Source organism: Antechinus flavipes, chromosome 1 (genome assembly GCF_016432865.1).
Source record: "Antechinus flavipes isolate AdamAnt ecotype Samford, QLD, Australia chromosome 1, AdamAnt_v2, whole genome shotgun sequence".
Taxonomy (NCBI): domain Eukaryota; kingdom Metazoa; phylum Chordata; class Mammalia; order Dasyuromorphia; family Dasyuridae; genus Antechinus; species Antechinus flavipes.
In genome coordinates this window covers 618,382,735-618,394,147 of record NC_067398.1, presented here as the reverse complement: position 1 = coordinate 618,394,147, position 11,413 = coordinate 618,382,735, and positions in this window count along the sequence as shown.

The following is an 11,413-nucleotide window of genomic DNA, read 5'->3' as shown; positions in this document are numbered from 1 at the left end:
CCATGTCTTCTAATTTAGTCCTCAAGAGCCAAATAAAACTTACATATAATTATTTTCACACACACACAAACTTTTCAAATATTTGAAAATAGACATTCTTCCCCAACCCTAATCTTTACTTCTCTAGGTTAAACCTGCCCAGTTTCTTCAGTTGATTCTCATGTGACATAAACTCAAAGCTCTTTACCTTCCTGGTTGTCTTGGACACCTTTTCAGCTTATGAATGTCCTTTTTAAACTGCAGTAACTTGAAATTAACACCAATCATACAAATGTGAAATGACCAGGACAGGATAGAGTCTAATCCATTTTGAATTCCTGTCCAAGTCTCCATAACACTATTTGGGGTTTTCTTGGCAAAGATACTAGACTGGTTTGCCATTTCCTTCTCAAGCTCATCTTACAGCAAATTAGGTTAAGTGACTTGTCCAGGACCACAAAACTAGTAAGTATCTGAAGTCAGATTTGAACTCACAAAGAGGAGTCTTCCTGACTCTAGGCCCAACACTCTCTCCACTGCACTACTGAACTGCCCCACGTGGCAGAGTGCAGGGACACTATCACCTCCTCAGTTCTGGAAAATTTGCCCCTCTTAGTGGAACCTAAGATACATTTCATTATTTTTTTGGCTCCCACATAATACTACTAACTCATAGGAACCTTTTAGACTACTAAACGTTCTGGGTTTCAAACCATGTTTCCCTCAACTTGTACTTTTGAAATTAATTTTTGTGCCCATGAGTAAAATTTTACATTAATCCTTATTCCCATCTTACCTATTTCATCCCATGCTCTAACCTTTCAAGATCCTACACTATTATTCCTCCCAATTTTGTGTTACCCATGAATTTAATGAGCATGACACCAGTGCCTTTATGTAACTTAGATAACAGATATTAAGCAACATAGGGTCAGGCAAAGAATCCTGGAGTACTCCCCTGGAAACCTCTTGGCACTTATAACCATTAACCATTAATAAATATCTAGCTATCTAGTCATTTCTGATGGTTAAATCCATTTAATTATATTGCTATTATTTTCATCTAATAAAAATCTGTAAGCCAAATCTACTCTGAAGTCTGTGGTTTTTTTGCAATCCCAAGCTAAAAGGGATTTTACTTTTTATACAATTACTATTTACTTGTTTTTAACATTCTTTTTCTTGAGTTCCAAATCTTCTCTTTCCCCCAAGTCCTACTCCCATCTATTGGGAAGGCAAGCTATATATCAGTTTTACATGTTAAATCATATAAAACATTTCTATATTAACTAAAATAATAAGGAAAAATAAAAATATGAAAAATTATACTTCAATTTCTATTCAGAGTTCATCAATTCTTTCTCTGGAAGTAGGTGTTTTTACCTTTTTAAAATTAAACTTTAATTATATTTAAAACACAAAAGCCTTTCTTAGTCCATTGGCCCAGAATGGGATTTGTCCCTCAAGCCATAGTTTGACAACTTCTGATCTAATCTATGTATCTCAAGAATAGCATAATATACTATATATAACACTTTACTAAAATCTGAGTAAACAATAGCCACAGCATTCTTATTTATTACTAGATTAGTAATCCCCTGGGGGGGAAATAATGAGATTAGTCTGACATGACCTCCAATTCATGCTGAAGCCATGCTGATTCTTTGTAGTCACTGCTTCTCTTTTGAAATGTTTACCAAAGATACTGGTCACTGCTGGAATTTTACTAGGAATTGAAGTCATGTCACTAAACTGTGGTTTTCTATCTCTGTTCTCTTCCCTTTTTCAAAAATGGAAGCATGGATAAAGCACAGGCTCTGAAGTCAGGAGGACCTGAGTTTAAATTGGGCCTCAAACAATTAGCTGTGTGATCCTGGAAAAATCACTTAACTTAGAGAGAGAAGAGGAAAAGGGGGAAGAGACAGAAGGGGAGGGGAAGGAGGGAGGGAGGAAGAAAGAAGGGAGAAGAAGAAGAAGAAGAGGAAGAGGAGGAAGAGAAGGAGGAGGAGGAAGAAGAGGAAGAGGAGGAGGAGGAGGAAGAGTAAAAAAGAGGGAGGGAGGGAGGGACAGGAGGGAGGAAGGAAGGAAGGAAGGAAAGAAAGAAAGAAAGAAAGAAAGAAAGAAAGAAAGAAAGAAAGAAAGAAAAGAAGGAAGGAAGGAAGGAAGGAAGGAAGGAAGGAAGGAAGGAAGGAAGGAAGGAAGGAAGGAAGGAAGAAGAAAGAAAGAAAGAAAGAAAAGAAAGAAAAGAAAAGAAAAGAAAGAAAGAAAGAAAAAAGAAAAGAAAGAAAAAAGAAAAGAAAAGAAAAGAAAAGAAAAGAAAAGAAAAGAAAAGAGGAAAGGAGGGAGGAAGGAAAGAAGGAAGGAAGGAAGGAAGGAAGGAAGAAGGAAGGAAGGAAGGAAGGAAGGAAGGAAGGAAGGAAGGAAGGAAGGAAGGAAAGAAGGAAGAAAGGAAGGAAAATCAAAGCAAAATTTGCACTTCTTCAATATTGTATTTACTCTCCCATTTAATATGATCTTTCAAATATCACTGATAATGGCTCAGCAATCATCTTTCCCTAGAATGTCCTTACCCTCTTCCCCCTCCATTTCCACCTTTGACTATTGACATTTTTCAACATCTAATTCAACTGGCACCTCCTTCATGAATGTGCCCAGACTGCATTGATCATCCTGATCCAATGAAAACAGTTTGGGTATTTTTGTTTTGTTTTTTTAATTCTGTTCCTAGCTCCAATAGTTTTCACTGGTCATTTCCTACACTAAAACTTTTTTCCTTGTCTGGCTTTCCTGGTTTGCATCAAGTACCACCTTCTCTTTCCCTCAGCTAAAATCTCACATTCTGCAAGAAGCTTTTCTACTCCTATTTTTTCTCAGTAGCATTTCATTTTTCCAAATAAACATAAAGATAGTTTTCAACATTCATTTTTGTAAGGTTTCGTTCTAGTTTTTTTTTCTTTCTCTATTTATCTTGCCCCCTTTCCAAAGCAGCAAGCAATCTGATACATGTTCAACATGTGCCATTCTTTTAAACATATTTCCATATTTGTTATGTGCAAGAAAAATCAGACCAAGAGAGAAAAAACCTTGAGAAAGAAAAAGCAAACAAACAAACAAGCAAGGTGAAAATACTATGCTTCCATCCACATTTAGTCTCCATAGTTCTCTCTCTGGATAGAGATGGTATTTTCTGTCACAAGTCTATTGGGAGTTGTCTTGAATTACTACATTGATAAGAAGAGCCAAGTCCATCACAGTTGATCTCATAATCTTGTTATGTACAATGTTCAGATTTTGCTCACTTCACAGCATCAGTTCATGTCAGTCTTCCCAGGTTTTCCCGAAATCAGCCTGCTCTTTACTTATAAAACAATAATTTCCCTTTCCATTCATATGCCATAACTTATTCAGTCATTCCCCAACTAATGGGCAACCACTCTATTTCCAATTATTTGTCATTACAAAAAGAGCTGCTGAAAACATTGCTCATGTGAGTCCTTTCCCCTCTTTTATGATTTCTTTGGGATACTAATCTTAGTCCCTTTCCTATGAAATTATCTCCAATTTATCCTTTTTTTTTCTTGTTTGTCCATAGTTGTCTGTCCATCATTCCCCCAAACCCAAACCCTTTAAACTAATAGTTCCCTGAAAGCAGAAACTATTTTTTGCTCCTTTCTGTATCTTCACCACTTAGCCCAGTTACTGATACATAATAGGTCCTTAATAAATAATTTTTGACTTGACTTAACTTGTCAGTTTTTTCAAGACCTGAAATGTAGTTCCTCTGGACTAGATGACTTGAATTCATCAAGTGTGGTAAGGCACTCTAATTTATCTGGGGCATCAACTTTTCCTTACTTATCTTAGTCATTTTGTTTCCAATGGAAAAATCATTTCCTTGTCAAACAAAGCAAGAGTTTAACAGGATTTTGGATTGTCTTCTCCCTTTTGGCTTAGTTATTGTTGTCCCATCCACGCCAAGAAATGGTCCTGTCCTTTCTTTTATCCTCCTTTTTCTCTCAGTATAGACAAAAATAAGCAAACTTCTTTTTTGCCCTTAGCTTCCCTCACCAGCCTCATTTCATTCTAGTTTTAGCATTATATTCCTGTCACCTGTTACATTAGTGTTTTAGTTTGGCTAGTGTTGCTAGTTTAGTAATAATGTTGCTAAGTCAAAATGTTAACTCATGTTGAGTTTGCAATCCATTAAAGCTCCAAGTCATCTCTGTAGGAACTTTTATCTATACACGACTTCCTAATCCTTACATTTATACAACTGAGTCCTTGATCCCAACATAGAACTTTGTGTTGTCCCTATTACATTTCATCATATTAGATTAGGCCCACATTTCTAACTTGTTTTTTTTTTAATTGGATCTTATCTGATTATTCAGTATCAGCTTTCCTTCCCAGGTTTATGTCATCTTCAAATGTGATAAATACTAGTTTTATGCCTTCATCTAATTCACCAATAAAAATACTGAGTCGCATAAGACTACTGATAAATACTTGAGAAACTTCACTAGAGACCTCCCTCCCTAAGCTCTTTAATGACTATGTTTTGAGTTTAATCATTCAACTAATTCTCAATCCCCTTGACAATGTCATTATCTAGCTCATATATTTTTTATTTTGTCTACAGAGTTTTAGAGACTAACAAATATTTTATAGAAACCTAAGTCTACCATTTCAACAACATTTCCCTGATCTACCAGTCTAGTTACCCTGTGAAAAAGGAAAATGAAGTTATTCTTGCACAGCCTGTTCTTGATGAAGTCATGCTGGCATTTACTAATACCTGTTCCCCTTTCTAAATGCTCACAAACTATTGCCCTAATAACACCTCTTAGAAGGTCAAGGTTCAGAGTCAATCTCACCAACGAAAACTCAAAAGACCTTAATTTCTTCCCACACACAACCTTATTTTGTTTTTTAATGGAAATGTTTGCCCCTCTCCAATTCTGTATTATTTCACCTGTTCTCTATGACTTTTAAAAGGTCAATGACAATGGTTTAGAATTTACATCCACTAATTCTTTCAGTATCTTAGGATTCATAGTAGGCTAAAGTCAACTCTTGAGAGCAATTATTAATTTTTAGCATGAGTATTTACACTTCAGAAATAAACAAATCTTAGAAATTATGGCTAGATTTTAGAAAGTGACAGAGAAAATATTAATGATGCAAATTAAATTTTAAATTTTGCCAGAGCCTTTTCAGAGTCGTGTTAAACATATACCAGTATACTCCTGCTTGGGATGTAGTTCATTTGAGCCTGATGATATGAACTCATAGAAGGTACATTACAGGGTTATTCTTATCATCTTACTTATTTAGGGTTGACATTAACCCTATTCTTTTCACTCTAAATAGGTGGCAATGGATAGAGTGCCAGGCATGGAATCAGATCTGAGTTCAAATCCAGCCTCAAGTGTGTGAGTGAGAAAGTCACTTAATCCTGTTTGCCTCAGATTCCTCATCTGTAAAATGATCAGGAGAAAGAACTAGCAGATCATTCCAGAATGTTTGTCAAGAAAATCCTAAATGAGTTTACAAAGAGTCAAACATAACTGAAAAACAATTGGACAATAAATTCTACTCCAAATATTATCTTCTATGATAGAAAAAATAGATAAAACAAGGTTTTAAGTTCTTTTTTTTTTCATTTTATATTATTATAGCATATTTCTTTGCTCAAGAAGCTCCAATAACCCTCCATTACCTCTAGGTTAAAATACACACTCTTCTAGATTTTAAAAAATCTTTCCCAATATGTCTTCAATCTACCTTTCTAAGATTATTGTATGTTATTATTCTTCATGACTTTTATAATTCAAACCAAGTTATCTGTTTGTTGTTCCCTGTGCAAGACAGAAATTCTAAGTGCTTACATTTATACCAATTAATTTCATCTTATTCTATTTAAAGCACTGTGGAAATCATAAAGTCTGTCAAGATTTGGAGTGAGTCAGGGGCATTCTGACTTCATTATATAATATGTTAGCTATCCGTCCTAGTTTTGTGTCATATATGTCTTTCCCACTTCAGAGATTTTGCCCAGATTATGTCACATATTAGAGTGTACTCCATCCTCATAGAATTCCAGACTTCCTCCAGAACTCCGTTCATGAACACATCACCCCTATCCTCATTCCCTTCTCCCACTTGTCAGTGCCCTCTACCCAGAAATCGCTTTAAATCTACTTTGAATATGTTTTATATTTAATTTTTCGTGTATAGCTAATTTCCCCTTTCCTTTCCTATTCCCATAGATGGAAACTCCTTATAATACTTTTTTGTTTCTATACCCCTAAGACCTATATGATAAGACCTTTAAGTACCCTAAAATCTAGTGCTTATTAGATACCCTATTAAAATTTCACCTCCCTCCAACTTCTTCAATTTCTTGGACATCCAATCCAAGCAATGGAACTCATGGACTTGTCACATATTATCCTTACTTCTTACCTCATGATAACATTCTCTTTTTTTTCTTTTCATTCATTCTCCATTCATTCCTTAATGACATCTTTTATTCCAGTTTGCCATAATTCTTTTGTGGGAATGCATTAATTGTACCCTTCTACTAACCATCAGACACATTTCCATCACCCTGTAGTTAATAACTTGTTTTCTGCAACTCAAGGCCACATTACACCACCAGTACTTTGTTCTTGTTGGTCAGTCATTTCAGACGTGTCTATCTCTTCATGATCTTATTTGGGGTTTTCTTGGTAGAGATACTGGACTGCTTTGCCATTTTCTTCTCCAGCTTATTTAATAGATGAGCAAACTGAGGCAAATAGGGTTAAGTGAGTTGCCCAGTAAGTGTCTAAATCTGAATTTGACTCAGGTCTTCCTGATTCTAATTCCAACACTCTATCCACTGCACTACTTAGCTATACTACCAGTAATAGAGAGTTTTCAGACTAGCTCAGCTTTTCTCTCTTTATTCATCTTGCAATGTCAGGTGGAGTAGACCTTCATCTCCATTCCAACAACTCCTTTGTTTTCCTCTCCTTTGTATTATGAGAATCAACTGCCAGAATTAAATGCAGTTTCCTTCATCACTAGCAAAACAACCAGAGTTTGCACAGCATATGTTGCTGATTTTGGCTTCCCTTACTGATGAAATTACAGAACAAATTCATAAAGGGTTTATTTTTAATCATTAAGACAGAGAAGCAGTGATCCTTAAAGGATGACATGCTTTCATCAGCAATGGGTTAAGCTAGACTAACCTTATTTCATTTTTTTAATAGGGTTGCTTGATAGGCAGGTCAGGATCATTTACCTTGATTACAGCAATGGGTTTCAGAAGTTTCTCATATTATTCCTGTGGATAAGAAGGAGACATATGGCCTTAGGATGCAGAAAAGGATATGAAATTATTTGAAGGGCTGAATCCAGAAAAGTCACTAATAAATTGATGCCAACTTGGAGGGAGATCTCTAGTAAAGTATCCCAGGATTAGTCTTTTGCTCTGTACCCTTCAACATTTTTATTAGTGATTTTTCTTGACTGATGGTGTTTTTTTGTCAAATCCAGATGGCAGAAAGCAAGGATGGACAGTTAATATGTTGGATGACAGAGTCAGAATCCAAAAAAATCTCTACAAGCTAAAATGATTGATGGAATCTAACATGATAAGATATAATAGATATAAACGCAAAGTCCATTTTAAAGAATATGTTTAAAGAATATGAAGTAAGGGGTGATAAGATAGTTCTTGTGAAAAACATTTGATAGCTTTGATGAACTACAAGATTGGCCTATTCAGGATTTGCAGGATATGCAGATTTAAACTACTAAAGTTTAAAACTATAATAAGAATAATTTAAAAGAGCACTAATAAGTTAAATTTTCTTGAAGACTTTAAAATCACTCTGTATAACCCAGCCACAAGAGAAATGTATAGAATCTTAGGCTCCTTAAATATCCCAAAAGCTTAGAATTTAAGTTTTGCCATGGATCTTAGGAGTCATCTACCTAAATAAGTAGCCCTTCTACAGCCTAACTGGAAACTTATCATCTAGCTATGGTTTATATGCTTCCAATAAGGGCAAATCCATTATAACTGCTAGGAAATTTTTCCTTAATGGAAAACTTATGCCTGTCTCTTTGTAGCTACCGTATACTGTTCCAGGCTCTGTCCAATGAGACTATGTAGAAAAATAAAATGGCTTTTTTATATGATAGTTCTTTAAGTACTTGAAAACAGATTATTGTAGTCATCCCCCATTTCTTCAGCCATTCCTCCTTTATCATAAGCTGCTGACATTTCAAACCTATCACCATTCTGGTTATCTCCTCTGGACATATTCCATTTACCAATGTCCTTCCTTAAATGTGGTATGCCCTGAGGTGAAAACAATTCCCCAGGGATAATCTAAACAGAGCTAAGTGTTGAAGAACTATCTGCTTCTTACTTTTAGACACTCTCTCTGTTAATTTATAGATCCCCAAATCACATTAACTTTCTAGTTTGCCATATCACATAATTGTCTCATAGCACTCTTATGCCTCATTTAAAAATCTCAGATCATTTTCAGAAAGGAAAAAGAAACAACTTCTGGATAACCATATTCCTCTTATCTTGTACCCCTAAAATGGATTTATTTGAATTTTTACATTTATTCCTGTTAAATTCCAGTAGAGATCCAATTCAAACCCATGTCCTAATCTACTGAAATATAAATCCTAAATTTTTACTCTATGTGTTACCTATCCCTCCCAACTTTTTGCAGATATGATAAATGTTATCTATATCACCAATAAAAATACTTATATGCCAAACACAGACCCTTGGGTACTCCCATGAAGACTTCTCTTCCAAATTGACATTTAACTATTAATAGCGTCTTTAGAGACTCAGATATTCAATCTATCTAACAGTACTCTCACCCAGCTCTACCAGAAAAGTATTAGAGAATTCATTAAATGCTTTGCTAAAACTTGATTAAACTTAACTTACAACATTCTCCTGTCAGCAACTCTGTCAAAAAAAAAAAAAAGAAAGAAAGAAAGAAAGAAAGAAGGTTAGATTGACATGCCCTTCTTTAAGTAAAGTAATATTGGCTTTTTTGAAATCTCTTAGTATAGTTGATGAATGGTTTGAATTTCAGGATTCTGAGGTTCAATATAGAAAAAATCAAGTAGGTGTCTAAACCAAGCAACAGAGTAATGAACTCCCAAGAGTAAGAAGCCATCAGTTACCGTAAGAAGGTACAGACAAACCCAGGTCAGAAACAGGTCTTGTCAGAACTTGGGATTGGGCCTGTACAAGGCTACTGTCCTTATGAGCTAGGCAAGAATTTTGAAAATTCCTTTTCTGCCTGTTGATTAAATATCTCTTTAATATTACATTCTAGAATTTTATAAAAATTTAAGTAAAAATCACTAGGCTACAATTTTCTAAATTCCAGTCTCTTCCCTTCATTGAAGATCGAGACCCCATTTGTACTTCACCAGTCTTGCAAAACATCTCTCTCTCTCCCCATCTGTCCAAATATCAGCACTGATAATGCTTCAGCAATCACATCTTTCGATTATTTTGGTACATAAGGACATTCCTCATCCGTCGGAGATAATTCCTTTTAGGATATGCACATTATGGAGGAGTTAAAGACAATGAATTTATCATTAACCTATCATTCAGTTTCAAGAACTAAGTCTTGCAATTTCAATAAAAGTCTCAATGAATACATGATTTCCCTGGAGTAAGTACTCCTACCATCACTGCAGATTACAGCATGCTCATGACTCTTCAGTCCATGTGTCTTCCCATCTGTCCTCCACAGGTGGTCTACTCTACATGCTGAGAGCCCCCTCCTTTGTCACCTGACAGCGTGTGGGTATAGCTTCAGCATACAGGCCATCCATCTGTCATCACTCATTGCCACTAATTACCAGCCCATTTCCTTTTCCAGTCATGAATCTCTTTGATGACATCTTTATGCCATTTCTCACACATAATTTATCATTCATAATGTGCTGTGGCCTATTTTCACCCATTATGTGGTGCTAAATAATAAATTTCAATGGCTCTCAGTTTTGATTCCTTGGAGATTATGATTTTCTTTAAGATATAACTAGAAAAATATTGTTGTAAAAGATAGAATTAAGCTGATAATTAAATTCACTTTTTAAAAGACTATAAGGCACTTTAAAACATTTAGGCAAATCAAGGGGATGATCAAGCTTCACAAACTATAAAACTAATCCAAAAATCTTATCTAAGGGTGAGCATAATGGTTCACACCTTTTCCATGTGATAATCCTCCAACAACTTGAGGACAGGTTATTATGGTCATCCTCCATCCTTTTGGCCATTCCTCTTTTGACACAAATTACTGGAGTTCTGGTTCCCTCTTCATTTTGGTTTTCTCCTCTGGATATACTCCAATTTAGCAATTGGAGATATAGAACCTAAGATTGAGGTTAATGGACATACTGAGCTTGAAAGTCCCCACTGCAGTAGGAATAAAACAAATTGGGTATCTTCACTAAATAGTCTGAAACCAATATGATGGGTCTCCTGGGAATAAAGGGTCACCAGACTACCTAAACAAGACATCAAAGCTACCATGCTAATTAATAGTGGGACAGAGCTCTTGAGAGGCTGCTGCATCAATATTCTGAGTAAAATAGAAATATCAAGTCTTCAGCAACAACAAAAAAGATCTGAAAGATCCTGTCAAGGAAACCGATCTATGAAAAACACTAAGAAGAGTGAGTGAGCAAGTGAGCATGGTCCAAGAGATACTCCTCTCCCCACCCCTCACACAAAAATATAAAACATTAGTTTCATGAATTGCTTTATGAGGTCATTAAAGTTTTGTAAGAAAATAAGAAATATTCAAAATCATGCATCTGCCCCAGACATCAAGAGCCATTTTTCAGGGGATAAAAACATCAGTGTCATTCTCCAATTTGCCCCCTGCTCAAATTCTCTGCTTATTGTGCCCTTGAGCTGACAAAAAGCCATCTCTCCAGTTTATCCCTCACCCACGTATCCGTTACCTTGAGTTAACATTCACAATCTCTCTGCAGTAACTTGGCTCCAAAATTAGCAAAACTGAGACAAGATAAAATATCCAATCACCAGCACTGCAAGTGTCTCTGACTTTGGCTTTTTTGGATTATTGTTAATTGTTTTCCATGGAGGTAGAAGGTCAAGGAAAACTATATTCATTAAGTGACTAAATCTCATGTCTGCAATTCATTCTTTCCATATTTGACAACTTCTCTCTGATGCTTACCAATTATATGATGGGCATAGCTTCTCTGCCAAAATCCACCTGACTTTGCTAGAATGCAATCTAGTATTTTATGTCCTAGCTCTATGAAAGTTAAGCCACTAACATTAGTAAATCTCCAAAACATTTTCTTCCAATGACCCTTGATAGACCATTTATTCCTAAATCTATCTATATCC